Source organism: Sciurus carolinensis, chromosome 11 (assembly GCF_902686445.1).
Source record: "Sciurus carolinensis chromosome 11, mSciCar1.2, whole genome shotgun sequence".
Lineage (NCBI taxonomy): Eukaryota > Metazoa > Chordata > Mammalia > Rodentia > Sciuridae > Sciurus > Sciurus carolinensis.
The window spans coordinates 76,524,020-76,531,258 of NC_062223.1; positions in this window are offsets into that span (position 1 = coordinate 76,524,020).

The following is a 7,239-nucleotide window of genomic DNA, read 5'->3' on the forward strand; positions in this document are numbered from 1 at the left end:
ATGCTGTGGGGTTGAGCGCCATCTCGGTAGGGAAGGGAGGCTCTGGGCAGGGCCAGGAAGGGGAGGAGCCTGGGCTCGGATGCATGTGCACCGCCCCAGTTTCCGCCCTGTATTCTTGATTGTAGCTATTCTAATTAGAATGAGATGAAATATTAGGGTAGTTTTGATTTGCATTTCTGTAATTACTAGAGATGTTGAACATTTTTTCATATATTTGTTGATTGTGTATATCTTTTGTGAAGTGTCTGCTCAGTTCCTTAGCCCTTTTATTGATTAGAACATCCCACTTTCAAAGGCTCCCAAGAGAACTACATTAATCCCTTCCCAGGGCAAAATCCTCAGTGACCTAAACATCTTCTACTAGGCATTACCTCTTTCACTTCTGGAAATCACCACACTGGAGAACAAGCTTCCAGCGCATGAACCCTTGGGAGACACATTCAAACCATATCCAAATCCTAGCACTATCTTTGGCACTCTCTAAGGGTACAAGTCATGGGAAGGGAGATTTTGGCATTGTGTATGGAAAATTCTCCATGTGGAATTAAGGTCTACCATATACAAAATAAATTCTTTGAGGGTTAGTGAGTGAGGACATAAGTATTCAGGTAAAGTTTACATAACTGATAAGTATGCCTGGAATGAGATTAAGCAAACATTGAAAGTTGATATTAAAAAAAAATTTTTTTTTGTTTGCTAGTGGACAGCATGTTTTATTTTTTATTTTTATGTTGTGCTAAGGATCGAACCCAGTACCTCACAAGTACTAGGCAAGTGCTCTGCCACTGAGGTACAGCCCCAACCCTGAAAGTTGATCTTGATCAAGTGTCAGCAATCAACTGTCCATGAACCAAATCCTACTCACTGCTTGTTTTTTTTTTTTTTTTTTTTTAATAATTTATCAATGGGGCTGGGGAGATAGCTCAGTTGGTAGAGTGCTTGCCTTGCAAGCATGAGGCCCTGGGTTCAATCCCCAGTACTGCAAAAAAAAAAAAAAAAAAAAAAAAATTATCAAAGTAAAATTCACATACCACAAAAGTAGCCATTTTAAAATGAATAATTCAGTGGCATTTAGTACATTGACCATGTTGTGAAAAAATTCCACCTCTTACCTCGTTCCAAATTCCCATTCTGTTTTTGTAAATAAAGGTTTATTGGAACAGAGCCATGCTTATTGACTTAATATTATCTATGGCTTCTACAATGATAGAGTTGAGTAGTTGGAACAGAGTTCATAAAGCTAAAACACTTACTTTCTGGTCTTCTGTAGAAATGGTTTGTCAGATTTTGTCTAAATGATTGATTCTCAAACTTTTGCATACATCGGGATCTCTGGGAGTGGGTTTTAAAGCACAAATTGCTTGATTTCATAGGTACGGAGTGAGGATCCAGAATTTGCATCCTACATGAGTTCTCAGGTGATGATGTTGCTACTGGTCCAGGATTACCTGTGAGAACTAGTAGTCTAGGTGATCTCTAATATTCTTTCTCTTCTGAGCCTTAGTGCATTCATACTTTCATGCAGAATAGCTATCATTTATTGAGTTAGACCTTGTGCTAAGTACACATTCACTCTAATCCTCTCACTAGTCTTCCAGGGTGTGTGTGTATGTGCCTGAGTATATGTGAGTGTTTTAGTCAGGCTTTTGGCTGCTGTGACCAAAAAGACCTGACAAGAACAATTAGAGAAGGAAAAGTTTTTTTGGGCTTATGGTTTCAGAGGGCTCAGTCCACAGAAGACTGACTCCATTCCTTGGGTCTCAAGGTGAAGCAGGACATCATGGCGTGAGGGTATGGCAGAGGAAAGCAGCTAGAGACATGGCTCTAGTATACAGAGAGAGAGAAAATATATACCCCAAAGGCATGCCCCCAATGATCCACCTCCTCCAGCCACACCTTACCTGCCTACAGTTACCATTCAGTTAATACCTATAAGGGATTAACACACTGATTGGGTTAAGGCTCTTATAACCCAATCTTTTCACTTCTAGACCTTCTTGCATTGTCTCACACATGAGCTTTTGAAGGATACCTCATATCTAAACCATAACAGAATACATGTATCCATGTCTCTGGCTCACTCATTCTCCTATTTTGCTGCATACATTATACAAATTATCTTTGAGGTTATTGGTATTATCCCAGTTTTATAGATGAGAAGTGACTTGGTAGGGTCAAACAGGTAATAAGAAGCAGAACCTCTTTATCATCTACTTCTTGCCTTCTCTGGGGTATCCCTAACCAGATGTCTGTGGGAGTTCAGAGTCTTCTCAACATTGCATGTACATTTCTGACACTCATAGCTTCAGTCCTGAAGTTATTTTGGGTTTTTTGCTTGATCTCCACAGGCAACAAGAGGAAACTCAGATTTCTTCCCAAGGTGAACACTAAGGGAAGGCTGTCAAGATAGCAGATAGCAGATGCCCTTAAATTAAAATGCTTCTCTGGCCCAGCACAGTGGTGCATGCCCAGCAGCTTGGGAGACTGAGGCAGAAGGATCACGAGTTCAAAGCCAACCTCAGCAAAAATGAAGCACTAAGCAACCCTGTCTCTAAAATACAAAATAGGGCTGGGGATGTGACTCAGTGGTCAAGTACCTGTGAGTTCAATCCCTGGAACCAAAAAAAAAAAAAAAAAAAAAGACACAGCAGGCCAGGACTTCCAATTGAACCCCAATGGGAGTGTGGACAGAATTTTCCAGTAAAGACTGATATTTTGATTTTATAATTCCCTATTTCTGGGCTAAGGATGTGACTCAGTGGTAGAGTGTCCGCCTGACATGCATGAAGCCCTGGGTTCAATCCCTAGCACCTCAAATACATAAGTAAAGATATACAACAGTGCTTCCTGCTTTGTGTAGGTACCTGTAAGTAAATAAGCAAAAAAAAAAAAAAAAAAAAAATTATTAAAAAAAAAGAATTCCCTATTGTTAAATCTCCTTTATGGACTATAAAAGAGCAACAGCTAATGGGATGAATGTGAAGCTGGGGGATATATAGTGATATGAAAAGTTAATATATGCATATGTATACACACATATTGTCCCCATAGCATATGGGCAATGCCACATGGGTTCCATTTAGGAACCTGAGAAACACATCAGATTCCAGTTGCCCAGTTTTCCTTGTTATTAATATGTGGAAACAGGACTTACTTTTGTTAAATGGATAAGATACTGGAGCAAGTACAGGTTAGAGGCACAGAGAAAGCAGTGCCTTGCCCCAAGTCACAGGGCATCTGATGGGAGAATAGCAGCAGAATTCAGATCTAATGTCCCAGTTCATTCCTTTCCATCATATCACTGTGGGATGAATTAGGTTTATCTAAAATAGGAGAGAGCTGTATTCTATCACTTGAAGCTCTTGTGTCACTAACCTAGTTGATGATTTATCTTCTCACTGGAGTCAAAGAGCTTTTGTTGCTCTTAATGAGTCTACTCTAAGAAATGGAAATTGCTCTTAATGTTCCATCCTGGTAAAGGACAGGAGATAGTCTGATTGCTATAACCTCAGGGTTATAAAACAATTACAAGCTTCATTTGACTCTCTAGAGTGAGGCCCAGGGGGATATGGACTTTCTTAGGATCACATGGCTGTGAAATCAAATGGAACACAAGTCTCCTGGTTCCAAGCTGAAAATATCTTTCCCTCCCTTCTTTAGGCAACCTATTATAAGAGGCAGACAAACCTGGATTGTGCCTGGGTCTCTACATTTATTAGTTTTAAGGTCCTTTGTGAGTTTGTTTTCTCTGGTGAATTAATATCATTGAACCTCAGTTTTCTGATCTATAAAATGGGTAATCCTTTTTTAGAGTATGAGATACAGATCTATAACAGGCTGGCCAAGTGCTTGGTAAACGTGATTTTCTTCCCTTCTAAGCAACTTCAGTAGGGCTGGGGATATAGCTCAGTTGGTAGAGTGCTTGCCTCGCAAGCACAAGGCCCAGGGTACATAATCCCCAGCACTGCAAAAACAAACAAACAAACAAACAAACAACAAAAAAAAACAAAGACTAAACAACTTCAGTAAATATTTTTAAAAGATTTCTTTGAGATCTAATTCATACAGAGTGAAACACAGACCTTAAGTGTATATTTGATCAGTTTTGAAACTGATTTTTTTTTTGTTGTGGTGGGGCGGTTGGGAGAGGCACCAGGGATTGAACTCAAGGGCACTTGACCACTGAGCCACATCCCCAGCCCTATTCTGTATTTTATTTAGAGACAGGGTCTCACTGAATTACTTAGTGCCTTGCTTTTGCTGAAGCTGGCTTTGAACTCTCAATCCTTCTGTCTCAGCCTCTCAAGCTGCTGGGATTACAGATGTGCACCACTATGCCTGGTGAAACTGATATGTTTTGAAACATGCATTTACCCATGAACCCCACCATTCTATCAATTACTCCAGAAAGTTCCCTCATATTCTTTTAGTCATTCTCCTTTAAAAGCAACCACTAATCTCATTTCTATTGCCTTATCTAGTACTACAATTAACCTCACACAATATGGCTCTCCTGTGTCTTACTTCATTTATCCATTTTGTTGCATGTATCAGTATTTCATTCCTTCAGCATACTTTTAGTTTTGAATGCCCCAGTTAAAAAATTCCTAGTAGGGGCCTGGGGATGTGGCTTAGTGTAGAGTGTCTGCCTGCCTTGTATGAAGTCCTGGGTTTGAAACCTAGCATTGCAAATAAATAAAGATCAACAACAGTGCTTCCTGCTTTGTGTAGGTACCTGTGAGTAAATAAGAAAAAACAAAACAAAAAAAAACACAAAAATCCTAATAGGACAATGAAAACACAAGGAGAGGTCAGTGGATTGGAAATCAGAATAGCTGGGTTCTAGGATTGGCTCTATCAATACATAACCTTTGGGATAATCCATTTTAGTCTTCATTTTACGCATGAGTTAACTGGCCCAGGGAGGGAAATAGACTTGTCTAAAATCAACCATTTAGCCATTGGCAGAGTCAGGGATTGTTCCACGTTACTCAATTCCTAGTTCATTGCATATAATAGATATTTAGAAGTGGATTTTTATGTAGATCAATAACTTTCAAGGACAGGATGCCTGGGTCAAATGGGCAGTTTTCTTAGTTAAGGTCAGCAGATTCCTCAGCTACATGTTTTAGTCCTTTCCCTTTTGGTAAGGATGTCTGTTCTTCTGCCTTGGAAACTTGAGAAATGGCCAGCTGTGAATTCTTTTTTTTTTTTTTTTTTTTTTTGGGGTGCTGGGGATCGAACCCAGGGCCTTGTGCTTGCAAGGCAAGCACTCTACCAACTGAGCTATCTCCCCAGCCCCCGCCAGCTGTGAATTCTAAAAGGGTATGTTTTAGTCAATGAGAAATTAATCTGGATATTTGGACACTAGCAATGCTAAGACCTCTGTCTCCTGTGTCTAGGACAGAGTGTAATTAAGGAAGGAAAGCCGTCTGAGCAGGCATTAGGCATGTCTAGAACTAGACCAGCTGGAAAGACACCACAGGCAGAAAGTGGCGAATGTGTCTTGGGTTTATTTAATCAGTACTTTGATTTCTTTTTGATGTTTTCTTCTCCAATTGTCTGACTGTCCTGCAGAATCTGAAATGATTCTTTTAGCTGTTTCATTCCCCCTGGAATAATTTATTCTCAGACATTTCGACTCACTTTAAGGAATCAGCTCACCATTCAGGCAGAACGCCCAGGCTCTGAAGAATGAATATTCTTTAAAAGACAGCTGCTAAAAAGGGAAGAATCCTTTCCACTTACTCTGCCTCCTGTAAGTCTTGCAGAGAAAGGAGCCCTGGCTTTCTCTACAGAGGGCAAGTGTTAAGGTTTCAATCTGGACTCACTCCCATTCTTTTGGATTTCTGAAGTCTAACAACTTCACCTGAGGGAGGGACAAAAGTATCTTCTTACTCATCTAGTAAAACACATTGCAGTGTACCTACATACTGAGTACGAGGCCAAGTCCCTGGTCAAGAACCTTGCAGGGAAGAGCTTAGCCTCAGTATGCCCTAGGTCTAGTCAATACACACCCAGCCAAGAGGTCTCTCCACTCATTGCTGGCATTGCACCTCTTCACAGGAGTGACCCAAAAGTGTCAGAGGTAAGTGTAGAGTATATAGGGAGAAGCACAGAGCAGAGAACAGTCTAGACTTTAGAGCAAGATAAGCCTGGAACCCAATTCTTAGATCTGACCTTTATTTCCTCCTCTGTAAAGAGAAATGAATGCTATGTTGTGAGGATTAGACAGCCTACCTCGAGACAGTTACTAGCACACAAGGATGGGGTGCCAGACACTGTTTCTAAGGTCATCGCCAATATTAATTCTTTCAACAATTCTGAGGAAGGTCTAAATTCATTAGCTTTGAAGCCTGTGAGCAAAGCATACAACACACACACACAGGAGAAAAAAAATTTTGAGATGGTAAGTAACTTTTCCAGTCAGGTGTGGTGGTGCATGCCTGTAATTCCAGTAACTCAGGAGACTGAGGTAGGAGGATCACAAATTCCAGGCCAGCCTCAGCAACTTAGTGAGACCCTTTCTCAAAATAAAAAATAAAAAGGGGTTGATGATGTGGTAAACTGCCTTAAGGTTTTATCCCCAGTACTTAAAAAAAAAAAAAGTGTCCAAAGTCACACAGCTTCAAGTAGCATAACTGAGACTTGAAGACAGTTTATCATATGGATTGAGAGTACAGATGCTAGAACTGGATTGCCTGAATTAATATTCAATAAATATTAGTTAAAATAATTCAATAAATGGTAATAATTTTTATTCATTTATTTTTTGTTACTGGGGGTTGGACCCAGGGTACTCTTACCACCAGGCTACATCCCCAGGTTATTTTTTAATTTTGAGGCAAAGTCTCACTAAGTTGTCCAGGATGGCCTCAAACATGTGATTCTCCTGTCTCAACCTCCTGGGCTGCTGGGATTACAGGTTTGTGCCACCACACCCAGATTTTTTGTTGTTGTTTTGTTTTATTTGGTGTTGGGGATTAAACCCAGGGGTACTTTACCAGAGCTATATCCCCAGCCCTTTTTTATTTTTTATTTTGAAACAGGGTTTCACTAAGTTGCTGAGAACCTAGCTGATTTGTTGAGGCTGGCCTCAAACTTGCAATCCTCCTGCCTCAGCCTCCCAAGTCACTGGGATTACAGACCTGCACCATCTTACCTGGCTCCAGCTATCTTTTTTTTTTTCTCTCGTGGTGCTGGGGATTGAATCCAGGGCCTATACATGCTAGACAAGCA